A 26,625-nucleotide genomic window follows, 5' to 3' on the forward strand; every position below is an offset into this window, starting at 1 on the left:
TGACAGGAACATATACTCCATACTCTGGATTTCTAGACTCATTTCCTACAGTGTTATCTAATAAATAACTTTAGGAGTCAGGACTCTAGGACACTAGGAACGAGGTTCCTTAAAAAAAAGTTTATTGTGTACTTAAAACACAAGAATAATTGAATTCAGGGAGCCGACATTTTACTCCTTCTCTGTGCTGGCCGTTAGTTTGACAACTGGCTCAGAGAGCAGTCGAATCCTACTCAAAATTCCACCACATTTGAGACACCTTCTGACCACTGCATTTGGTGGCCCTATGGCTCCTCCTGTCAACTTCACATGGGGCAAAAGCCCTGCTGCCCCATTGCTACTAACTTACAAATTTTTGTTTTTAGAGATGGGTGGATTGATTGAATGTGACTCAAATTCTGCATGAATTTGTAGGAATTTGCTGAACCCGATTTGTATTTAGCACATTGCAGAATATTGCATCAGACAGAGAAGGATTACATGACCTCAGATGCAGTCATACAACATTTCCCATAATTCCTTGAAGCTATCATATCCCAAGGAATAGCACCATCAATCAGCAGTAACTCAGCAGAATCACGGCAGCCATTTTGTGGTGAATCTGGCTAGTGTAAGGATGTGATAGCTGACAGCTTAGCCATAGAGACAGGGAGAAACAGCTATGGAAGAAACTGTGTAGATAAGGAAGAAGGAAAAGAGAATAATACTGATATAATTGATAGAGATAAAATAATTTTTGTGTCATACACATCTTTTAGAAGATTTTCTCATCTCCGCCTGTATTTCCCCTCTAAAGAGGGCAGACTGTTTCTCTGTTAACAAGGTAGAAGGTGGAAAACTGGTCCAAGAAAAATGGAAAAAATATGGAGGAGAATCAAGCAGCTCATTCTTCGGCTTTAGCAGGTAAACCTTAACATAATACTGATAGGTCTATAGTATGGTTGATCTTTTCACAAAGCCAATGTTTCATTTCCAGTTTTGACAACCAGTTTAATTGAGATGGCATCTTTGACTGTTGCTTGCTGGCATTTTACCTCTGGAGCTTTTCTTTGTCCACCAGTGAGTTTCCACCGTTGCTTCCATTGTCCTGCATTGACTACGGTGCTGACATCATGTTGACAACATGACTACTGATCAGTGAGCTCTGACGGGGACATGTTGAATCACCCACCAGGGCAGCGGGGTGCTCGGTAGCGGGTCTGGCACTTAAAGGGGATGTCACGATGGCTGCGACCCGGTCTGTGGCCCTGGGCGCCCAATTAAAGGGGAAGGTCTTTAAGGGGATTTGTAATGTCTATGTTCGTGATGCCACCTGTGGTCAGTAGGGACCAACACTGCTTAAAGGGGTCCTCTGGGGTGATGTTAAGCAGCAAGATGGTGACGCTTCCTACAGGTGAAGCGGGGTCCCCAGGGCTTCCCAGGTGCAGGGCACCGATGGTTTGGTGGATGGTATGGCAAAGAACGAGGACACATGTTTGCAGTCTTTACCTGGTTTACTGATGATAGCAGTCCTCAGTCCAGGGTATCAAGTGCAAAGTCCCCTTTCTCCTGTCACAAGACAGATGTCTGTACGATAGGCAGTGAGAGCCGGTTTATAGAGTCTCTATCATGACCCGGGCTCTCAGGTTACTGCTTCACCTCAGACATGATGCAGGCAATTGACATATAGTCCTATGCCCTCGGGTTCTGCCGCACATCCTGGAGAACAACCCGACCTCGGGCTCCCGGTACCCGGATTCTGCACACTGGCTCTTAAGGTGTCCTTCCGCTGATCCCCTCCTAAGCCTCTTCCTCCTCTGTTCTTCTTCCCTATAAGCTCCTCCACTATTCAACTCCTTTAAGTTCATACTCTTCCCAGGGGCCACAGCTCCTACGTGGTTGTGCAGCCCCTCTGTCTCTTCCAGTCGTCTTTCTCCTCACCCTCCTGGCCTAGATTCAGAATGTGAGTGCCTTATCTGATAGAGAGAATCACCCTTGCCTCCAAGCGTGACATCACCCTCCCTGAAGGGAAGGCAACTTCACTGTTACAACCGGTTCCTGGGGTGTTATAATTCCATCTACATGGTGGAGAGCCAATGAGCTCTGCGTGGGGGAGAGCCACAATATCTGCGTGATGTCAGCACTGCAACCAATGCTAGAAACTGAACAGTCAATGTACAATGCCACTTAATGTTATTTTAACGAATTGCTGCAGATGAATAATAGTGTAAGAAAGGGCACAACACATACTGTATCTGATCTGTTAAACTCCAAGTCTCTATTATTCATATTTTGAATGGGTAGAAAAAATATGTTTAACTCACTAACAGTTTCCAAATGAACTTACCTCCTTCAGGTCTTACCTATTCACCTTTTCAAGATTGTATTCCACTTTTTCCAGCAGTTCATAGAATCACATAATCATAGAATGTTAGAGTCGGAAGGGACCTCCAGGATCATCATGTCCAACCCCCTGCTCAAAGCAGGATACACTAAACCATCTCAGACAGATGTCTGTCCAGCCTCTGTTTGAAGACTTCCATTGAAGGAGATTTCACCACCTCTTGCGGCAGCCTGTTTCACTCATTGATCACCCTCACTGTCAAAAAGTTTTTCTGTTATCTAATCTGTATCTTCTCTCTTTTACTTTCATTCCATTGCTTCTCGTGTTTCCATGTTCAAATAAGTTCAATAAGATCTGTAGTGAATACATTCTTCAGCTTCCACCTGTTAGAGGAGGTATTGGTTTCCACTCACTATTGAATAACTATAAAGTTGTCCATCTAAACAGGATTCTAGACTGGTTCAGGTGACCATTTCATAAACTATGGATTGATATCGAAGAATCGGCCAATTCAGTCTCTCTCACATTATTAGTCTTTAAGAATGATGCTCAAAAGCTCAAAACTAGCCAAAAATAACTCTCGCAACTTCTATAGTTTGGAAAGAACACTCCACAAAGAGACTACTCTCCCCTTTTCTCTCTCCCTTAGTTCTACTTTCTGATGGTCTCTTTCCATTAAATTTACCCCTTGATATCCTACCCCCTATTATAAGACACTTTGTCAACTCTCTCCTTAGAACTTTTTAGATGAGGATGCTGTTTACCTCTCTCTATTAAGGACACAACAAATATTAAAATGCCCTTAATATCTTAATATTATGCAACTCTCATATCTATGCAAAATAAATCTGCAACATTTGCTCTCAGGTGAGCCACCTTGGGTTTTTACCTGGTTTGAAAATCTTTGGACTCAACAGAATCTCCCTAAGGGGCTCCTCTATGTCATCAGTAAATACCGTACCTAACTTCCACACTAAGTCAGACTACCCTTTTCTTTATTATAGAATGGGAAATGGACTTCAACAGTACCTTTTCTCCTTTTGCCTCTTCATTGCATGGCCTATAAGTCTCCTTACAATGGCATATCAGGCACATCATTCTCCACAAGGAGAGAAGTTTCCCTATAGACTTCTGCTGGAGATGTAACTCAACTATTTGGTGGGAATGTACTTGTATTCAAGCTTTCAAACCAGATCTTCAGACCATAAATTTCATATGCAAACCCACACTTTCATGTTATTTTGAAATTGGCCCACTATCTTCAGTTTTCCCCAAGCTTCTGCGCCATCATTCTATCATTATCAAAATACTTATGAAAAAAATGAGAGGTTTGTGTATGATTTCTGCATTGGCTGATTGATGAGGAGATGTATATCCCAGATTGTCAAGTGGATAGTGTTTTTTTCTATGAGTTTCAAAGTACAAAATACTTCTTCATCAGGAAAGACCACAAGTACTTGATCAGCAAGCGAGGAAATTATCCACAAACCTCTCCTTTCTTTCCTGGATATCGTTTGGTCATTTACTGACCCTTGGGTCTGTGGCGCCCCTAGGGGTATTTGCCACAAAAATAGTTATTGACACAAATAAATGTTAAAATAGCAAGACTGCACTACCATCTCCAGCCAGAAGGGGGAGCTCCAGAGATTCCCCTTGATCTATTCTGGTCTGAGAAAAAGATTGGCAGTTGGGTTGAGGAGCTGAAAGTGTGAGGTCGTATAACTGAGCTCCTAACAGCCCTATGACGGATTATAGGACTGTAATACCGATAGTAGGAAAAGAGGAATAGAGAAAAAGGACATTGTGAGAACCAGGTAGTAATAACCTCTACCCAGAATAGGCGCAGAGACAGATACCGGATCCGTGGCTATATTCATTATATATAATACAGCAACCGGAAGGGAGGTGATATCAGCTTCACCAGGGTAAGACGCAGCAACAGACACAGAGTTCAGCAGTACTCCCAGAGGGGGTAAGCCGACAAAAAGGGACTCGGGTTGCCCGTCGAACCAGAGCACAGAAGAGACAGATTGGGTCGGCAGCCAGTTCACAAACAGCAGCAGGACCATACAGAAATTGCGCATAATAAGAGGTGGAAATCCTGACAGGGTCAAAGTAATTCAGGGTTCTTATACAGACTCCGGTGACAGTATTGGTGGCAAATCCCTTTATGTTGAAGTAAATTGGTTAAACGTTTCAACGCCTCAGTCTTTCATTTGGACAATAACCATCGGTCCAGGATCGGGGCCATCATAGCTGAGAAGACCTGCTGCTGACCAAGTAAGTGTCTGTTCCTTCATGATATCCCTTACACTGTGCATCGCCTGAGGCCACAGCACCGGGTCAAGCCACTAGTGACATCCCCCTTAAGAGACAGACCTCATTGATCTGGTGCTGGGTACCTCGGTCTCCCGGGCGCCACAACTGGCGTCACGAACAGGATCGAGCCAGCCCGTACATCGGGTATTGTGTGCCGTAATTGGAGTCTGAAACTGTGAAAATTTGGATGAAAAATCTTGGAAATTGACTTTGTTAAAGAAAATCCCGTTCCCCATTGAAAACTATTGAAAGTGACTTTTCTCCATTGGTTATAATGGGGTAAAAATGGCTGCCATCCCCTGAAGTAATCATCTCATAACTGTCAGGCACAAAACTGTTAATCGAGCTACGTCATTACCCAAGCCCCAGTCTAACTGAAAAACTTCAAAATCCACCATCACAGAGCGTGCGGCAGTTAGAGGCAGCAGGGTGTTGTGAATTTGCTTTTTGCTCCCTCTAGTGGTTACTAGTTTTTTGACTCTGGTTTTTCTGTCATTCCTTTTATCCGCACCTGGGTCGTTAGTTAGGGGTGTTGCTATATAAGCTCCCTGGACCTTCAGTTCAATGCCTGGCAACGTAGTTATCAGAGCTAGTCTGCTGTGCTCTTGTCTACTGATCCTGGTTCCAGTTATATCAGCTAAGTCTGCCTTTTGCTTTTTGCTATTTGTTTTGGTTTTGTATTTTTTGTCCAGCTTGTTCCAAATCTATATCCTGACCTTTGCTGGAAGCTCTAGGGGGCTGGTGTTCTCCCCCCGGACCGTTAGACGGTTCGGGGGTTCTTGAATTTCCAGTGTGGATTTTGATAGGGTTTTTGTTGACCATATAAGTTACCTTTCTTTATTCTGCTATCAGTAAGCGGGCCTCACTGTGCTAAACCTGGTTCATTTCTGTGTTTGTCATTTCCTCTTACCTCACCGTCATTATTTGTGGGGGGCTTCTATCCAGCTTTGGGGTCCCCTTCTCTGGAGGCAAGAAAGGTCTTTGTTTTCCTCTACTAGGGGTAGCTAGATTCTCCGGCTGGCGCGTGTCATCTAGAATCAACGTAGGAATGATCCCCGGCTACTTCTAGTGTTGGCGTTAGGAGTAGATATATGGTCAACCCAGTTACCACTGCCCTATGAGCTGGATTTTTGTATTCTGCAGACTTCCACGTTCCTCTGAGACCCTCGCCATTGGGGTCATAACAGCAGGGGGCGTGTCATTGTCATCCTGCTGCACAGAGGAACAAATCTACATTATCTAGACGGAAGCTGGGACCGGAGGGGTCTGGATTAACTAAGGAGGTACAGTATGTCGCAGCACGGAGACGCCGCAGCATCCGGCGACGCTAATGCAGCTGATAGGCAGAGTGTCGATAGAGAGCCTGGCAGCGCAGCAGTGCAAGGAGTGGTGCCCATCATGCCGCTGTTAATGCCATTTACCCCGGGTGGCCCGTGGCTTCCAATGTATGAAGGTGAACCTAATACCCTTGACGGTTTCAGGGAAAAGATGCTGGCTCATTTTGATATGTTCCCTGTGGGTGAAGCTCAGCGTGTTAGTCTCCTGATGATGCAGTTAAGTGGCCATGCTAAGCGAGAAGTCACGGCATGGGCAACTGATCTAAAAGGTACTGTTGAACGCATATTTGCTGGATTAAAAGCTACATTTGAAACCACTGCCAGCAGCAAAGCTAAAGTACGATTCTTTAATTGCAAACAAAAAGCTAATGAGGGCGTGAGAGATTTTGCCTTAAACCTGCAGGAAGCCCTTAAATCACTTACACTGGCTGAAGCCATTTTTAACACAGGAGCCGATAAACTGTTAAGAGATCAATTTATTGAGGGACTCTACACCCCTTCTCACCGGGGGCATGTGAGTATGCTTGTTTTTAAGAACCCTGAATTGACATTTGCCCAATTAAAGGAGAGTGCTATACGTCTCCAGCTGGCAGAGGCACCTCGGGATCAGGATCTCACACAACCCATGGCAGATGCACTTCAGCAACGGGGAATGCCAGTGACATCAGCTACGTCCAGTGTCAGTGCTAAGTCCCTGGGGCCCATTACTAATGAGGCTCTTCAGCAAAAGCTTGACTCTTTAACTGATGTTGTTGCTTCAATGGCTAAAACCATGCAGGAGATGAGAGAACCCAAGATGGAGTTGGAAAACTGTAGAGAGGATGTTCCATGGATGAGGTCCCGGAGATACCCGACATGGAGAGGACGACCCCGTGACCGCTACCAACCGGATGGACAGCCCATTTGCCGCCGTTGTCAGCAGCCAGGCCACTTCGCACGAAATTGTGATTTAAATGGGAATCCCCTGGGAATGCGGGCCGCTTCGCAGGAATTAATTTTCAAGGCCCAACACCCTGGCACGACAGGTACATCGGAGGACGACCTATCATCCCTATCGTGCTGGACGGAATTCCCCTCAACGCTTTGCTGGATACAGGTTCCCAGATTTCATCTATACCATATATCCTTTATAAGAGGTACTGGGCTGAGGTAGATATTGATAAAGGACCCTCTGATGTTGAACTAAATATATGGGCCAGTAATGGTAAGTTGGTACCGAAACTAGGATTCAGGGAGATGACCATAAAGATTGGTAAAGCAGAATTGAAGAAACAGGGTATAATTGTTGTTGATGTTGACCGACAGAACTGTGAACCAACTGTATTGATAGGAATGAATGTGTTAGAGAACTGCTTTTCCGAAGTTATTTCTGTCTTACAACAAATTGCTGAAACTGCCCGATCCTGCCAGCAGAGAGTTCTCCGGAGGGAAATAAAAGTATTAATGTTAAGGCAACAGATAGAAGTTGCAGGTGAAGAAATCGGCAGTGTGAGGGTGAGTGATCCAACGTCTATTGTAATCCCACCAAAAACAGAAATGCTGGTATGGTGTAGAGCAGCCATTGGTACTAAAGGACGAGACTATCAAGCCTTAATAGAACCATCATACACCGACAGCAGACCCACTATACTCACGGCACGAGGGGTGGTCGAGGTACACCGGGGACGGGTGCCGGTACGACTTTTGAACTGTGGAGAGGAAGAGGTCACTTTGCCAAGGTATGCTACAGTGGCAAAGTTATATACTGTTGACAACAATGCCATCTCAACCGTTGAGCCTTTAGAATCGACCTGTCAGGTGGAAAATAACGGCTCAGATGGAGAATCGGAGGATTGGTGCCAACAGCTAGACGTGGGTGTAGATTCAACACCTACCCATCAAAGACAAGGGGTATATAGATTAGTGACGGAATATGAACAGGTCTTCAGTAAACACCCATTGGACTTCAGACGGATAGAAGGGGTGGAACATACAATCCCCACCGGTGACCATCCCCCGATAAAAGAAAGATATAGGCCCATACCACCCGCTCACTATCAATGCGCGAAGGACATGCTGAGAGAGATGAAACAGGCCGGGGTAATAAGAGATAGTTGTAGCCCTTGGGCGGCCCCTCTGGTGATTGTCAAAAAAAAGGACGGAACCATGAGAATGTGCGTAGACTACCGGCGGATTAATAACATCACCCATAAAGACGCCTATCCCTTGCCTAGGATAGAAGAGTCCTTGACTGCTTTGAAATCTGCTAATTATTTTTCCACCTTAGACTTAACAAGCGGGTATTGGCAAGTCCCTGTGGCTGAGAGAGATAAAGAAAAAACGGCATTCACCACACCAATGGGTTTAAGCGAATTTAATCGCATGCCGTTCGGACTCTGCAACGCATCCGGTACTTTCCAGCGACTGATGGAATGTTGCCTCGGACACAAGAACTTCGAGACCGTCCTCCTGTACCTAGATGATGTGATCGTCTACTCAAAGACTTACGAACAGCACTTAACAGACCTGGCAGAGGTGTTCGAAGCCTTATCCAAGTATGGTATGAAAATCAAACCATCCAAATGTCACCTTCTCAAGCCAAAGGTACAATACTTAGGGCACATCGTGAGTTCGGAGGGAGTAGCACCGGATCCCGAGAAAATAACTGCCATAAGGGATTGGCCAAGACCTACCAACGCAAAAGAAGTGAGGCAATTCTTGGGATTAGTGGGTTACTATCGTAGATTTATAAAAGGATTTACCAAATTGGCAGCGCCCTTGCAAGATGCTTTGATAAGGCAGACGAAGAAACCTTCAAACTGAAACCCTCCTTTTCAGTGGAACGATGAAAGAGAAGACTCCTTTGAACAACTAAAGAAGGCACTAACCGGAGAAGAAGTTCTGGCGTACCCGGATTACCATCAACCTTTCATCCTCTACACCGATGCCAGTAATGTGGGATTGGGAGCGGTGCTGTCACAAAAGCAAGAAGGTCGGGAGAAAGACATCGCCTTTGCAAGTAGAAAACTCCGGCCTACTGAAAGAAATTTTGAAAATTATAGTTCCTTCAAATTGGAGCTACTAGCAGTAGTTTGGGCTGTGACTGAACGTTTCAAACACTATTTGACCGGTGCAGAATTTATTGTCTATACTGACAACAATCCATTGACCCACCTAGACACGGCTAAATTAGGTGCGTTAGAACAGCGATGGATAGCCCGGTTATCTAATTACAACTTCGTGATCAAGTATCGAGCAGGTCGCAAGAATGGAAATGCCGATGCCCTATCCCGGATGCCACACTTGAGAGATGTAGAAGAAGAAACAGGGGAGCTTGAAGAAATTGAACTACCAGCCTTTCATCAGCCCAAGGCAAAACATCGTCAGTCAAATACCTATCCGAAACAACAAGAAGTGAATTTTAATCCGTTAGCACACCATAGATGGGCTGACACCCAAGATAGCAATCCGGCTGTGAAGATAGTGAAGGAACTATTGATTGAGCAAAGTGCATATCCTGATGAGGATGCCCCAGAAGAGACGCATCAACTCTGGAAAGAGAGAGGCAAAATGTTCCTGTATCAAGGGAAACTCTGTAGAACATACACCAATCCGAAAACACATGAATTGGTCTGTCAGATTATCGTGCCTAAACAAGATGTGAGGATGGTCCTCGAGGCTTACCACAATGGTGCTGGTCACTTTGGTTGGAAAAAGCTAGAATTACTTCTGAGAGAGAGATTTTATTGGGTCGGGATGAGAAAATCAATCGAACAGTGGTGTAGAAACTGTGGCCCGTGCAACCTCAGAAGGAACGATCAAAAGAGCCAAAGAGCACCACTGCAGCCCATAATCACCAAACAACCACTCGAACTGGTAGCCATGGACCACGTGAAGTTGACACCGAGCCGGTCCGGTTACGTCTATGCCTTGACCATCGTGGACCATTATTCGCGCTTCTTGGTAGTAGTACCTGTAAAAGATCTGACTGCAAAAACAGCAGCCAAAGCATTCCAAACGTACTTTTGTAGACCCCATGGATATCCGGAACAGGTTCTCACTGACCAGGGTACAGCCTTTGAATCAGAGATCTTCAGAGAATTCTGTAATATGTATGGTTGCAAAAAGATCCGGACGACGGCCTATCATCCGCAAACAAACGGCTTATGTGAGAAGATGAACCATATTGTGATAGACCTACTAAAGACTTTACCTGAAACGGAAAGGAATCAATGGCCAGAGAAATTGCCTGACTTGGTGGATCTGTATAATCATGTCCCGGTGAGCTCTACCAACTGCACCCCAGCTTATCTTATGCGTGCAAGACCCGGCTAATTACCAATCGATCTAGAAATGGGAATACTGAAACCAGACGCAGAAGTTCAAGACTCCAATTGGGATGTCGTACGGCAAAAGCAGTATCGCCAAGTGCAAGAGAGTGTGGAAAGAAGCCTCAAGCAAACCAGAGAAAGACAAGAGCGAACTTTCAATCAGAATGCTCTAGCAACTCCATTAAGACCGGGTGACCAAGTACTCAAGAGGAATCGTCGAACCAATAAACTGGATAATCAATGGGAAGCCGTACCCTACACAGTTTTACCAACAAGAATGGATAATCCTAAAATGTGTCTCATTAGCAAAAACGGAGGTTTAACATCTGTACTAGTGTCAAGAGACAATCTTAAATTATGTCCGGAAACGTTGAAAGAGCCAGAAGTTGTCCAGCCAGAATCAGAAGTTATTCAACCTATACAGGTTCAACCAGTAAAGGAAAAAGAGGAGGAAATGTATCACACCTGTATAGGAGACTTTCCTAAAACCTTACTAACATACCATGGTGCAGTAGTGGTTCCCATGGTGGCCTTTTATCCAACACCGAATCCAATATTAGAAGTCCCAAGACAGGAAGAGGCTGACCCCGTACTACAAGAGGTTCCAGGTCAGGAAGAACAGATTCCTGATCAGAGTGATCCCATTCACGGTGGACTTGCCAACCCCATAGTGGGGGAATTATCTTTAGCAGAGAGGGCAGATACTATATCCGCAGTAGACAGTAGTACACCACATAAAGAGACACCGCTATTACGTAGATCCCAGCGTAGTACCCGGGGTCAATTACCGGCCAGGTATGCGGATTACCAACTATAAGACTATAGTCATTGTTATTGTTCTGTAACGTTTAAGCCCAGTACCTACAGAGACTTACCTGTATGAACTTCTTGCATATTCTTGAACTTTTTATCAGCCCGGAAACACTAAATCAAAGCTCCGGAAAGACTGCTTTGTGAACTTTGCTTCCTAGTGCCTTCAAGGATAGAACTGTATTAATGGACGCTATTTGAAGTGACTTTTTACAGAATTCCATTTTTTTTTGTTTCTTTGAGTGGTTTTTGTAACTTTTCATTTTTAAGACTCTGTATATATCAATTGTTATTTCAAAATGTTATCGTCCCACAGTCCCGGAGTACTGTTCTTAACTAAGGGGGAGTGTGGCGCCCCTAGGGGTATTTGCCACAAAAATAGTTATTGACACAAATAAATGTTAAAATAGCAAGACTGCACTACCATCTCCAGCCAGAAGGGGGAGCTCCAGAGATTCCCCTTGATCTATTCTGGTCTGAGAAAAAGATTGGCAGTTGGGTTGAGGAGCTGAAAGTGTGAGGTCGTATGACTGAGCTCCTAACAGCCCTATGACGGATTATAGGACTGTAATACCGATAGTAGGAAAAGAGGAATAGAGAAAAAGGACATTGTGAGAACCGGGTAGTAATAACCTCTACCCAGAATAGGCGCAGAGACAGATACCGGATCCGTGGCTATATTCATTATATATAATACAGCAACCGGAAGGGAGGTGATATCAGCTTCACCAGGGTAAGACGCAGCAACAGACACAGAGTTCAGCAGTACTCCCAGAGGGGGTAAGCCGACAAAAAGGGACTCGGGTTGCCCGTCGAACCAGAGCACAGAAGAGACAGATTGGGTCGGCAGCCAGTTCACAAACAGCAGCAGGACCATACAGAAATTGCGCATAATAAGAGGTGGAAATCCTGACAGGGTCAAAGTAATTCAGGGTTCTTATACAGACTCCGGTGACAGTATTGGTGGCAAATCCCTTTATGTTGAAGTAAATTGGTTAAACGTTTCAACGCCTCAGTCTTTCATTTGGACAATAACCATCGGTCCAGGATCGGGGCCATCATAGCTGAGAAGACCTGCTGCTGACCAAGTAAGTGTCTGTTCCTTCATGATATCCCTTACACTGTGCATCGCCTGAGGCCACAGCACTGGGTCAAGCCACTAGTGACATCCCCCTTAAGAGACAGACCTCATTGATCTGGTGCTGGGTACCTCGGTCTCCCGGGCGCCACAGGTCTTTAGCAGCTGATGTGTTTTATTGCATGCTTTATAGATAAACATAAAAGGTGAGTGTAAATTTGATTTTATCGCCTGCCATACTCCTCGGATAAGACCTTATGTTGCGCTGATATCTCCTACAGCTCTGCGATTATCAAAATACTATTAGCTACTGCTCACTCCTTAATATCTCCATAATGGAAATCAAAATGTATAAAAACCCTCCAGTAGTGGCTTCATAATGTAAGTAAAATTTCCAGACTTGAGGAACACTGAGGCCAGATAACTCTTGACAAATATCTGAAAATATAGAGCCCTTGTGGCACAAACAATAACTTTTCATCTTCTGATGACTATGAGTTCAATCACACCTTTATTCCATATTCCTTTACCAGTCAGAAACGCACATATCCATTTTGGGCTTAGTTCTTACCTCCTTCTCTTCAAACCTCTACCTTTTAGGATCATTAGAGATTCATACCTACCTTTTTCCATTAAACCCCTATTACGCTACCATTCCTAAGACCCTCCACATTACTGTTTGTTTCCATCTAATGTTTACACAATTATGTTCTCAAAGATCAAAATCAAAGTGGAAAATGAAGTTACAGGCTGATCCAACTTCAGTGGAAATGCCTCAAGACAATGAAATGATGCTCAGTAGTGCGTGTGGCCTCCATGTGGCTGTATGACCTCCCTACAATGCCTGGGCATGCTCCTGATGAGGCGGCGGATGGTCTCCTGAAGGATTTCCTCCCAGACCTGGACTAAAGTTTCCATCAACTCCTGGACAGTCTGTGGTGCAACGTGATGTTGGTGGATGGTGTGAGACATGATGTCCCAGATGTGTTCAATTGGATTCAGGTCTGAGGAACAGGCTGGCCAGTCCATAGCTTCAATGCCTTCATCTTGCAGGAGCTGCTGACACACTCCAGCCACATGAGGTCTGGCATTGTCCTACATTAGGAGGAACCCAGGCACAACCTCACCAGCATATGGTCTCACAAGGGGTCTGAGGATCTCATCTCAGTACCTAATGGCAGTCAGGCTCCTTCTGGCAAGCACATGGAGGGCTGCGCGGCCCTCCAAAGAAATGCCACCCACACACCATTACTGACCCACTGCCAAACCGGTCATACTGAAGGATGTTGCAGGCAGCAGATTGCTCTCCATGGCATCTCCAGACTCTGTCACGTCTGTCACATGTGGTCAGTGTGAACCTGCTTTCATCTGTAAAGAGCACAGGGCGCCAGTGGCAAATTTGCCAATCCTGGTGTTCTGTGGCAAATGCCAAGCATCCTGCGCGGTGTTGGGCTGTGATCACAACCCCCATCTGTGAACGTCGGGCACCCAGACCTTCCTCATGGAGTTGGTTTCTAACCATTTGTGCAGACACATTCACATTTCTGGCCTACTGGAGGTCATTTTGCAGGGCTCTGGCAGTGCTCCTCCTGTTCCTCCTTGCACAAAGGCTGAGGTAGAAGTTCTGCTGCTGTGTTGTTGCCCTCCTAAAGCCCCTTCCACATCTTCTGGTGCACTGACCTGTCTCCTAGTAGCGCTTCAAGCCTCTGAACACTACGCTGACAGACACATCAAACCTTCTTGCCACAGCTCGCATTGATGTGCCATCCTGGATGAGCTGCACTACCTGAGCCACTTGTGTGGGTTGTAGAGTCCGTCTCATGCTACCACGAGTGTGAACGCACAACCAACAATCAAAAGTGACCAAAAAATCAGCCAAGAAAGCATTGGTACTGAGATGTGGTCTGTGGTCCCCACCCGCAGAACCACTCCTTTATTGAGTGTGTCTGGATAATTGCTAATAATTTCCATCTGTTGTCTATTCCATTTGCACAACAGCATGTGAAATTGATTGTCAATCAGTGTTGCTTCCTAAGTGGACAGTTTGTTTTCACAGAAGTTTGATTTACTTGGAGTTATAATCTGTTGTTTAAGTGTTCCCTTTATTTTTTGCAGCAATATATATTCATAGACTACTCAGTCACCCCTAAACTGTCTCACACATAATAGTAGCAAAAGGAAGTGAACGGCTGTTACATAATCTCTGAACCCTCTATTATGACCTCAGCCTGTGCTGGTAGGCTTGCACTGTAGACATTGCTGATCGTATCTGTGTTAATTTTGGTTATGACTGGACATAAATCAGATCAACTCCTGTTACAAATAATACAGAGACAAAAAAAGAGACTGGTTTCAATGACCGAAGTTGGACAGTTCGCAGCCTTCATACGTGTCATCAAAACATGATGGGAAGGAAGCTCTATGTCTCTGTTGGAACTTCACAGCATCTAGGAGTTACACTTCAAGGACTCCATGAACAAAGACTGAAATAAGACCATTTGTGCATTTAAGAAAATTAAACTTTATTAGTCAGTTTATTTCATGTACTGTTGGGAAACTAAGACCTTCTAGTAATGGACTACCCTTGGCTTCTGCATTGGCTTTGACTTCCACAATAGAGGTCCACCTCCCATATTGCAATGTAGAGCCTTTAATCCTTGTCCGAGGTGTTATGTACATGTGTGTAACACTTTAGGTGCTGGTATATGGAGCTGACATTTAATGTGCATGGTTGCAGTGGGACGCCATTTTGGGTGCTCACTGGCTTGCATGGGACGCAATCAACAGGTTCCAATCTTTGCTATCATGGTTCTCCACAGTCTGGGCTTCATTGGAAATCATAATTTTAACTTTATACTGCCTTATGGTAGCATTGCAACATACAGCACAAGAAATCAGTCTATCACTCAAGTCCAACTAAAAAGTAATGTAAAAAATGAAATTGTGTTTTTAAACCAGTTTTGGCATAAAACCACATTGAATATTTGAAGAATAAAGATTGTTTTTGATGTTTTTTTTATCCTCGGTGAGTTAAGCAAAAATTCCCAATAAAAGTGCCAACAAATGCCCCTTAAACGTATGTGATTACAAATTGTAAAGTTATCACCTTGGTCTCTTTCTTATTCCTCAAACCATTCCTGAAGAATTTGTCCAGTGTCGCAGGAGCATTATCTTACTAAAAGAGGACACTTCCACAAGGAGTAACACTGCCATGAACTGGCAGGAGTGCCTGGTATGCAACAATATTTAGGTGTTGCGTATCACATCTACATACATTTTTCTGGTCGCAAGGTTTTGCCCTTGTCCATCTTCACTCGTGCATTGGTTGATCTTGCTTGGACCCATTTTGGTTGGTATCAACCATTGGATACCAAGAACATGTTTCCAATCATCACTGTCACAATTTGTCCTTTGGACCCACTCACTCAGATCCTTTCACTTGACCAATTTTCCTGCTTTCAATAAATCAACTTCAAAAACCATCTGCTCACCTACTGCAAAAAATGTCCCACTCCTGACGGTCGGCATTGTCTTCAGATAATCAATTTTATTCACTTCTCCTGTCAGTGTGTGTAATGATTTGGCTGATCGGTGTATATAAAAACAACATACAAAGCGCACAGACCTCTTAAGACATTCGGGGAGATTGATCAAATCTGACACACAGGAAAAGTGGAGTAACCAAAGGGCCTCTGATAAATGAGGAAGGGAATTTGACTGTTTGCATTTGGCAATGTCTATACTTTTCCCTTACACCAATCTTGATATATCTCCCCTAACATGTCCAATAGTGAAAAGATCCATTACATTCACTAACTAACAATGGCAACATAAGAAACTTTCTTAACATGAACCTCAATTGACTTTTCACTGGAAATTAGACTGCGCCAAGGAAGAGAATGAGCTGTTACAGTCACATTTTGTGACTATATTAAGCAAAATATTGCATTTCTGGTATATTAGGCAGATGGACAGCCTTCATATTCTAGGCAGGAGCAGGTGAATGATTTTTATTCCCTGTTCATTGTGCGGAATGAATAAGGCGTGGATGAACTGGACATCTGGCTCCTCCATAGTTCAATAATAGAGTGTGAATAATTTATGCACAATTAACAGTTTTATGACAGTGATGGAAAAAAGGGCACAAAGTGTCAAGGTATTTCTAACTACACTTTGAGTTAAACCCAATTAAACTTTAGAGACATTAATGATTACCAATAAATATATGCTTTAAGATGTTGAATTCTCCTGAACCTGATGTTGATTTTTTTTTTGTTCCTGCTCTTCTTCGTTTCTGAAATATGGCCCCACAAACTGTATGTATGCAAGTCAAGTCTTGTTAACTAAAGGGGGTAGGATCCTCATCTTTTCTATGTGGGACATTTTCATGAGGACCATGCCCCTTGGCTAATAAGGCAAAAGTCACACACAAGGAAGAAAGGGCCACAATTCAAGAATGAAGAAGTGCAGGAACAAAAGAAAAACAGCACCAGATTCAGGAGATCAGCGGCATTTACATCAGGTGAAAAAAAGTTGCATATTATCGGCTGGTAACAGATCCTCTTAAAAAGTTATTCACTACATTTAAAATTATCACCAAAATTCAGGAGAGTTAACAACATGTTAATTGGTGGGAGTATAAACACCAATTCCTGATTCCATAACCAGGGATATGAAGTGGTTTCTTGGAAATATCCAGTGCTCCATTCACTCCATGGGGCTGTTGAAAAAGCCAAACACTGAAGTCCAGCAGTCCTACAAGCAATGACTAGATGGAAAATTTCAGCACCTCCTTCTTGGGATTGGTGGGGGGGGGATTGGAATAACCCTTTAAAGACATATATAGTGTTTCATATTCTTTCTGCTGTGACAGTAAAACCCTCTTTATATAGGGTAAAACTGAGCTAAGTCCTGCCCCCAGAGATTTAGTGTTCATCTCCGCAGCTGAATGATTTGCAGCTACTAGCCAGCCTGAGTACATGTGGGGGTTGCCTGGCTGCTAGGGAATCCCCACATGTATTCAAGATGGCTAGTAGCTGTAAATCATTCAGCTGTGACCATGAAAACTAAATCTCCGAACCTTAACAAATGCTCGGAGGACACCCGAGCGTGATCGGGAAAACCCGAGCAACGAGTATACTCGCTCATCACTAGTACCAACATTAAAAGGAAATTTTACACAGATTTACTAATCTTGTCTATCATATAGATAGTGTAAACTTAGACTAGACTGTACGAAAATGCATCAAATTAATCCCAGTAGCTTACCCAGGATGATACAATTTGTGCGTGAACATTCACTTTTGGAAAACAAAGAAACAACCAACTCCCACAAACCAAATAAAATAATTTATGCCTCTATTGAACAATCCATAAAGAATGTGAAAAAGACGCAGAGCGTAATAATGCAACTCGTTTCAGGTTAACTGTGGTCCTTCTTCATGGCAAGTTTGTCCAAGTCTACACTATCTCTTAGTTGGCCTACATTTCTGCCAAGATCCTGTAAATTTGGAAGCTGGTCGGCTCATTTTAATCCACATCTCATTTTCAGCTATATGGCACACCTCACCTTGCCCTTTTCAATGTGATGCATAAACAGTGTTCTGAACACATAGGCCCCAATTCATCAAACAATTTTCACCAAATTACTGGTGTAAAATTGTTTCAAAAGGTGCAAAATGTAATGATATTTTTGCGCTAGTTCTGCCCAGCTCCTTAAACTTTTTGGAAAGTAGGTGGAGTGTTTTGCCAGGAGGGACATGGACTAGAGTGGCTGAAAAAATTCTTCAAATGTTACACCACAAAAGTCTGGTAAATTACGACAGAAATGTACTCTGCACATCTCTTGCTGTGGAGCAGCTGAAAAGACATGCCAAATTAATTAAGAGCCACAAGCCTCTTAATAAATTCAGCGCCTCTTATTCCAGCACACTCCTCATCAATATTGGCATGCAAAAATCTAAAACTAAATGAGATAATTTCCATCAAGTTGGCCACACGTTTTCTGCATTTTCTAAGTCAAGTGCCTTAACAATAGTGAAACTGTCTCATTGGGGCACCTGGCTGCAGACACAAAATGTCTGTTATCCCAAAAGACAATTTCCAGGACAGGCATTTATAGCAAATTTAATATCCATTAAAATTGAAATGTTAAGGTCCAGGTTCTGGTTGTTATGGCTTGGTTTTGGGACACAATCAAGTAACCTCCTGCTGCGTGGTCGGTTTCCCTCTCTGCTGAGTCACAGCCTGCTCAACTGCTGAAAGTTCTCTTTTCTTGTCTTCAGGGCCGGTTTTAGGCAAAGTGGGGCCCTAGGCAAAAGTTTAAAATGGGGCCCCAAATGCTAACATATTGCACCAACAGAAACATTTTGGTTGTAACTACATGCGCTGATTTCAGGCCACTAAACGAGCGTGATCAACAATATTGAAGTCATTTGCCACTTGTTTCCAGCCTCTTTACACTGGCTGGGGACAGAATGATCACTAGTAAATCAATCTGTCCCTATACAGTATCATCTTAGCAGAATATCTGCAGTTTTAACTGGGCGATGTGCTGATGAGAACAATGATTTTTGTTCCGGCATATACTGTACATACATACACCGTACATACACACAGATACACATACCGTACATACACAGACATACACCTTACATGCATACACACATACAGTTATATACACAGATAGTATACACATACCGTACATACATATACCATACATACACACAAATACACATACATACACCGTACGTACACACAGATACACATACAAATACAGTATATGCAAACACATACATATACCATACATACACACAGATACACATACATATACCATCATACATACACATACCGTACATACACACATGCATATACCATACATTCACACAAATGCCGTACACACATATACCCACACATATACCGTACATACACAGATACAGTTATATACATATAGTACACACATACCGTACATACATATAAAATACACCCAAATACACATACCGTACATACATACATATACCGAACATACAGATACACATACACGTACCGTACATACACACATACAGTATATACACATACCGTACACACATATACATACACATATACTGTATGTACATGCACATAAACATACATATATACCATATATCCATACAAATTTATTGCACATACACAGATACACACATACTGTACATGCATACACACACAGCCATACAACTATACCATACATACACACATATACTGTACATACACAGATACACACACACAGATAGAAACATACACATAGATACACACAGATGCACACATACATATACAAGCATATACATACATACATACTAATCTTGTATAGGTGATCAGATGAGCCCTGCAGGTCAGTTCAGCTGGAGAAGGCTGCAGACCCCACTGTGGGGGATGGGGCACAGAGCAGACAGCACCTGATGATAAATTCCCAGTAAGGGAGGAAAAGACTCAAATTCAAAAAGTTCCATGACTAAAATTATAAAGAGATAAGTTATAAAGAGCACTATAACTGCACATTACGTTTCAGGTCACTTCACAGCATACATTTTGCTGCCGTGCTGCCCCTGCAGTGAGCTCCTCCCCCATCTCTTCTCTGTGAGGAGACGCTGAAGCCTGCTCTGAACAGAACAGTGGAGGGAGCAGAAGACCCCCTGTAAGTCCTGCTCTTCCTCCACTGCTGTCTCTATTTGCTGTGCAGCCCGGGCCCCTGACTGTAGGTGAGCACTCACGATTGGGACGCTCCATGCAGGGGGACAGACGGCAGCCAGTGAGCGCTCTCCTCAGTCTGGTCACTGTGAGGTAAGGAAAGCGTTCATTGGCCAGCGTCTCTCCCTGCATGACACGCCCCCTTTTTGATCTCCTGCACTTCGCGCCCCGCTCTCTCCCCGGCACTCGGTGTTCCATGATTACAGGAGGGAGTGAGAGGGGCCCGACCCTGCATGATACCGGGCCTGCCTGCAGGGGCCCCCCTCCACCTCTGGGCCCTGGAGCAGTGCCATCAACAGTATGTCTGCCCCTGGCTGGGGGCCCCTAGGGCAGCGGGGGCCCCAGGCAGCTGCCTAGTCTGCCTGCCCCTAACGCCGGCCCTGCTTGTCTTTGTTTTCCTTTCCTTGGTTTGCTTCTATTCAAGTGTCACTCAGTTACTCATTTGGTTCTGTCCTATCACTCACCTTGCATCTGCCTTCTTTGCTGGCTGTTCTTCAAGATTGATGAATGTTTGGAGATCCAGCTCCTCAGCTAGTGATTATTTTGCCTGGTTAGTCTATGTTGCTTTTCCTGCCGTTTGCCTGTGAGTCTTCCTCCCCAGCACTCTTCCCTTACTTTTATATTTAGTCTGGCAGGTTTGCTTACAAAAAAACAGATTTAAAATAACTTTTGATTATACTCATAAAAAGCTTTAAAAACATAGGCATAAATCGGTGAGTAGATCAAACATGGGTGCTAGATAAACTCAAAACCAGGTCAAGATACAATTGAGGAAATAATGTAGGGGAACAGATCAAAAGACTCCGTTTCCCTATATGCAGTGGAGGTTGGCACCCTAGGGGGAAGCGTTATGGTGCCTCTGCTTAATGTCAGCTAACCCTGTCTGACCCTGTAAGGAAATCTCTCATCAAGCCGTCACCATCACCCATAAAGTACTTAAGTGCTTTATCATAATGATAAACCTACTGTAGATGTAATATATAGATGACAAAACAAAGTTGTATTGTTTTATGCTCACATTGAGTGATTTATATGTATTTCATTTTCTAGTTATAATTATTTTAGTGTTGCACAATATCTATTGATAGGGTGCAGCTATGGACATTCATGGTCAGTTGACGTTGAGTGGGGGAGCCATTATGTTTACTTCGGGTGCCAACCTCCGTGGTCTGGCAGGGGCAAGTCAGGGTCAGATTAGGGGTGAAAGAGAAACGTGTGCACTACAACCTAATGGTGCCCGGGTAGGTTCCCAAACCGTAATGATAAATAAAGCATAACCCGGCACTCAAATTAGCGGCAAAATAGTAGAGTAGGTTTATTGATTCCAATGTATAACAAGACGTTTCGGTCCCAGGCCTGGACGTTCATCAATAACGTATAGAGGGATATGTAATGGTGAGAGACGGCTGTGTAAGCCAGTAGTGATAGCGACCTGTCCTCTGCTTTTGACACAGTTGACCACTGCCACCTACTACAGATCCTCTCCTCCTTTGGCATCAAAGACCTCGCCCTATCCTGGATCACCTCGTACCTTTCCAACCGCACTTTCAGCGTCTCCCACTCCCACACTACCTCCTCATCCCACCCTCTCTCTGTTGGAGTCCCCCAAGGCTCTGTTCTAGGACCCCTACTCTTCTCAATCTATACACTTGGCTTGGGACAACTCATAAAGTCCCATGGATTCCAGTACCACCTCTATGCTGATGACACTCAGATCTACCTCTCTGGCCCAGACGTCACCGCTCTGCTGTCCAGAATCCCAGAGTGCCTATCAGCCATATCCTCCTTCTTCTCCTCTCGCTTCCTCAGACTCAATGTGGACAAATCTGAACTCATCATCTTTCCTCCATCCCAGAGATCTTCCTTACCTGACCTATCTATCTTAATCAATGACATCATGCTTTCCCCCGTACCGGAAGTCCGCTGCCTCAGAGTAACCTTCGACTCTGTCCTGTCCTTCAAACTGCACATCCAAGCTCTTTCCACCTCCTGTCGCCTCCAGCTCAAAAATATCTCCAGAATCCATCCTTTCCTCAACCTTCAATCTAATAAAATGCTTGTGCATGCCCTCATCATCTCCCGCCTTGACTACAGCAACATCCTTTTCTGCGGCCTCCCTGCTAACACCCTTGAACCTCTCCAGTCCATCCTTAACTCTGCTGCCCGACTAATCCATCTCTCTCCTCGCTACTCCTCCGCTTCCCCCCTCTGCAAATCTCTTCACTGGCTCCCATTCCCTCAGCGTATCTAGTTCAAATTACTAATACTGACCTACAAGGCCATCCATAACCTGTCTCCTCCATATATCTCTGAACTAATCTCCATATATCTTCCCTCACATAATCTCCGGTCCTCCCAAGACCTCCTTCTTTCCTCCACATTTATTCGCTCCTCATCCAATCGCCTCCAAGACTTCTCCCGAATATCCCCCATCCTCTGGAATTCTCTGCCCCAACACGTCCGGTTATCCACCACATTCGGATCCTTCAGATGGAGCCTGAAAACACATCTCTTCTGGAAAGCCTACAGCCTGCACTGATCCCGCTGCCTCCTCATCACTACCGAAGCTACCGCCCCACCAACACTGGAGCTCCTGCAACCCCCAACCTACTGTCTCCTTCCCCATAATCCTGCAGAATGTAAGCCCGCAAGGGCAGGGTCCTCGCCCCTCTGTATCAGTCTGTCATTGTAAGTTTGTCTACTGTAAGTGATATCTGTAACTTGTATGTAACCCCTTCTCATGTACAGCACCATGGAATCAATGGTGCTATATAAATAAATAATAATAATAAATAATAATAGCGAAAAGTATATGGAAGGATTTCCAATGGAGGGTAGGACGAAGCCTGTGTACCGAGTGCTGCCGCGGCGTCCACCGCTGTAATGTGACATTACAGCGGTGGATTCTGCAGCAGCACTTGGGACACAGGCTACGTCCTATCCTCCATTGGAAGTCCTTCCATATACTTTTCGCTATCACTACTGGCTTACACAGCAGGGTCAGATTAGGAACTTTTCAAGTCTGAACAGTGACCTGTTGTTTGCATATGTTGTGTCATTCCTGGTTTGTACATTACCTGTGTGAGTGTGTTACACCAGTCTTTTAGGGAAATTAGAATCCTATGATCAACGTTATGCACAGCAAAAATTGGCAGCTGTAGAGAGGAAACAGGAAATAACCAGTTGCACCTATTTGGACCTCTACCTATCGAAATGTTCCTTAACCAATATTTTGTAAGTGTTGTGAGGCAGCGACTGGTGTTATTTGTGAGGGTCACTATGTGTCCCCAGGATGAGCTCAGAAGCGTATTAGACCCACTGGAGTTCCTTGTGGTCACAGCAGGATGCCTGTGAGTCACAGGGCAAAATAATAGTAAGCAAGGACCTGGTAAGGCTATTTATTCAGGAAAACCCGTCATAGGCTTTTATTTTTTTAACAGACTTCAGGAAGGTAGTGGGGCCTTTCCGTTTCCTCCAGGTTGGATCTTACAAGTAGCCCATGGCCACAGATTCCAGTTTAGAAAAACCCTGCAAGAAGGGTTGGGTGCGTCAGTGTGGAGTTTGAAGCAAGCAGAGCAAACGGTTCTGTAAAAGCTCCACCTGTGTGAGGGAACACAGGGCCAAGCAGAGCGAACTCCTGGCACCCTACAGCATGATATGGTGGTGCAGTCAACCTCGGCAACCGGATGCACTTATGGACTGTCTTGTTTCCCGGCTATGATCCAGAGGAGAGATGTGAGATTGGACATTAAACACGTTTTGCTGTGAACTTTTTCTGTAGTCACTGTCTGCCACACTGGACCAACTCCGCTGAACTACAGTGTACAATAATCAATATTTTTGGAACCCAATTCACTTTCAGTCTCTTTGTCCGAATTTCCAATCTCAATTTTTTTTTTGTGAAATTTACTTAAATTTGTTATATAGATGTAGCTCACATCACATTGATGTTTTCCTTTCTGAGCTCAGCCACAAGCTAGATATACAGCAGAGAAACATCTGGCTGTATCACATATGCTGCACCCAGTAAACTAAGGTATGCATCGTGGGCGGCACGGTGGCGCAGTGGTTAGCACTGCAGCCTTGCAGCGCTGGAGTCCTGGGTTCAAACCCCACTAAGGACAACATCTGCAAAGAGTTTGTATGTTCTCTCTGTGTTTGCGTGGGTTTCCTCCGGGCACTCCGGTTTCCTCCCACATTCCAAAGACATACTGATAGGGAATTTAGATTGTGAGCCCCATCGGGGACAGTGATGATAATGTGTGGAATCTGTAAAGCGCTGCGGAATATGTTAGCGCTATATAAAAATAAAGATTATTATTATTATTAAGATTATCGTTGGAATCAGGGTCTATTTTCCTACATTATGCTGTTTTCAGATGAGATACCAAAACCTCAATGAGGTAAAAATTACAGATTACCTTTATTTATCATTAATTAAAGCTAGGACCCTCATCTATTATCCAAAGTGAAATATGGCTGCTCACTAAAGGACCCAACATGTTGTACATTACATTGGAAGCCAATTGGGTTCAAAGGGAAGTATTGTGTAATGCTTTATTTCACCTGTTGTGGCCCTGCATGGAAATTCAACACTTCCTGGATCTTACTTTCGGGACTCTCAGAAATGAACCTACAGCTTATTGCTGAAGATCCCAAAAGTGTGATCCAAGAAAAGAATATATGGCAAATAAAGAGAACTGAAAACACATATATCTAGTAGAAAGTAGGAAGTTGAGCCGCCAAAAAAAGAGTCAAACGGCATCAAATAGCTGCCTGTGCTTCCTGCAGAGTTAGTAAAGGAGCAAATAGTGGCAACAACAGTCGTCTTTTTACTCTTAAGAGAAAATAGTCTCTGAAAACTAAAACACTTGCAATATTCTTCTTCCTTTTGAAGAAATAATACCGCAATGATCAAATAACTCACAGCCATCACAGTTTCATTGTGCTAAATGAATCCAGTAGCTGCAGCCCAGGCTGTAACTATACAGGATGAAAAAAAATATTATTTCTGAAAAGGCAGCAGCATATGAATTCAATTTACAAAGAATTTGTGGTGCTAGATGCAATAAACTTTAGAGAAAACAGAGAAAAAAAATAAGCATGATCAAATAATGATGTACACTCTCAAAGTCTGCAGGAGATGGCAATCCACAACATGCCCCGGAAGCACCGGAGATCATAATATATTTTTGTTATACTCAATATGTAAAGGAGTGGAGAAGTTGGCCGACATGCCCCCCTAAAGATTCTATAGTAATATAATGCCTTGACCTGTGTTGTATCTTGTTTTATCTATTTTGTAGTCTACAGGACTTAATTAGCCTGGAGATGAGGCTTAGGCTTCTTTCACATTTCATTTCCGTCGGTACGGGGCCGTCACAAACAGTCGGCCTGACGTACCGTTGGACGTTGGGCACGATTGTGCACAACGTGGGCAGCGGATGCAGTCTTACGACGCATCCGCTGCCCATTGTGAGTTCAGGGGAGGAGTGGGCAGAGTTCCGGCCGCGCATGCGCGGTCGGAACTGGCGGATTCGACGGATGAAAAAACATTACATTGAACGTTTTTTCATCTCGACGGACCGTAAAAACATGACGCATCCGTCACACGACGGATGCGACGTGTGTCCATTCGTCGCAATCCGTCGTTAGTTCAAGTCAATGGCAAAAAACGGATCCTGCGGGCACATTTGCAGGATCCGTTTTTTTGCCATAACCACGGATTGCGATGGCCCCCAGAAGACGGAAATGTGTAAGAAGCCTAACTGGTACGTCTGCCCACACTATGAGAAATTAAGTGGGTACAGGAGCTCAGTTCCTGTTTGATAGTGAGCTAAGTACTGAAAGGAGAAGCACCTCTGGTCTACAGAGCAGCATTGGTTACTGGTGTTGTGTGCCAAGAAGGGAGAGGAGATCATACTCAGGTAGCAAGTTCTTAAGTAACCAAGTACCAAGTGACAGAAGGATTCTTTATCTCAAGCAAGAGGGGACCTACAGCAAATGTTATCCATACTAAGTAAGAAGATGAAGTGTAGCCAGACCTGAGTGTCATAGTGCAGACTGGCCAGGCTGGAACATGTGTTCTCCTAGTGGGACTGCAACAAGTGTGAGCAGATATGAAAATTTTATAGACAATCATCTTAGCTATATTATACATAAATTTGATTTGCAAATATTTAGCATATGATTAGTTATGCAGATTCTTGTCATGTCACTGCATTGTTACTTTTTTGCTCCTAAAAGTTTAAATTTTATTATTTTGTTGGTGTTTTGTAAATCCACCTTTGGATTTCAACATCGCCTGAATCCTTCCAGGCAGCTCTTTTTCAGATTCAAAAACGTGTCGACAAAAAAAATATGATGGATCAATATTTCTTCAAGTTGAAGTCAATGATGGCTAAAGTACTAGTAGACATTTTTGCCACCATTGTCTTACCTTCTTCAGACCCAGACAGAAATCAGCCAAAAAACACCATTGCAGGACCTTACCTTTTCCTTGGCAAGTCAACATTGAGCCAAAAATCATAGATGGACAAAACTACTTACTGACATATAGACTGTACACTCATAAAAAGCCTCAAATCTTAATCCCTAAGTACATGACTTTGGAAAGTCTTAATCAGCCTGTACAAATAATTCAGTGTGGTCTAAAAAAAAACCAAAAAAAAAAACCATGTAATCAACTACTATTCACTTACAGATTTTCTTCTACTGCTAGGTACA

This window comes from Ranitomeya variabilis, chromosome 5 (genome assembly GCF_051348905.1).
Source record: "Ranitomeya variabilis isolate aRanVar5 chromosome 5, aRanVar5.hap1, whole genome shotgun sequence".
Taxonomy (NCBI): domain Eukaryota; kingdom Metazoa; phylum Chordata; class Amphibia; order Anura; family Dendrobatidae; genus Ranitomeya; species Ranitomeya variabilis.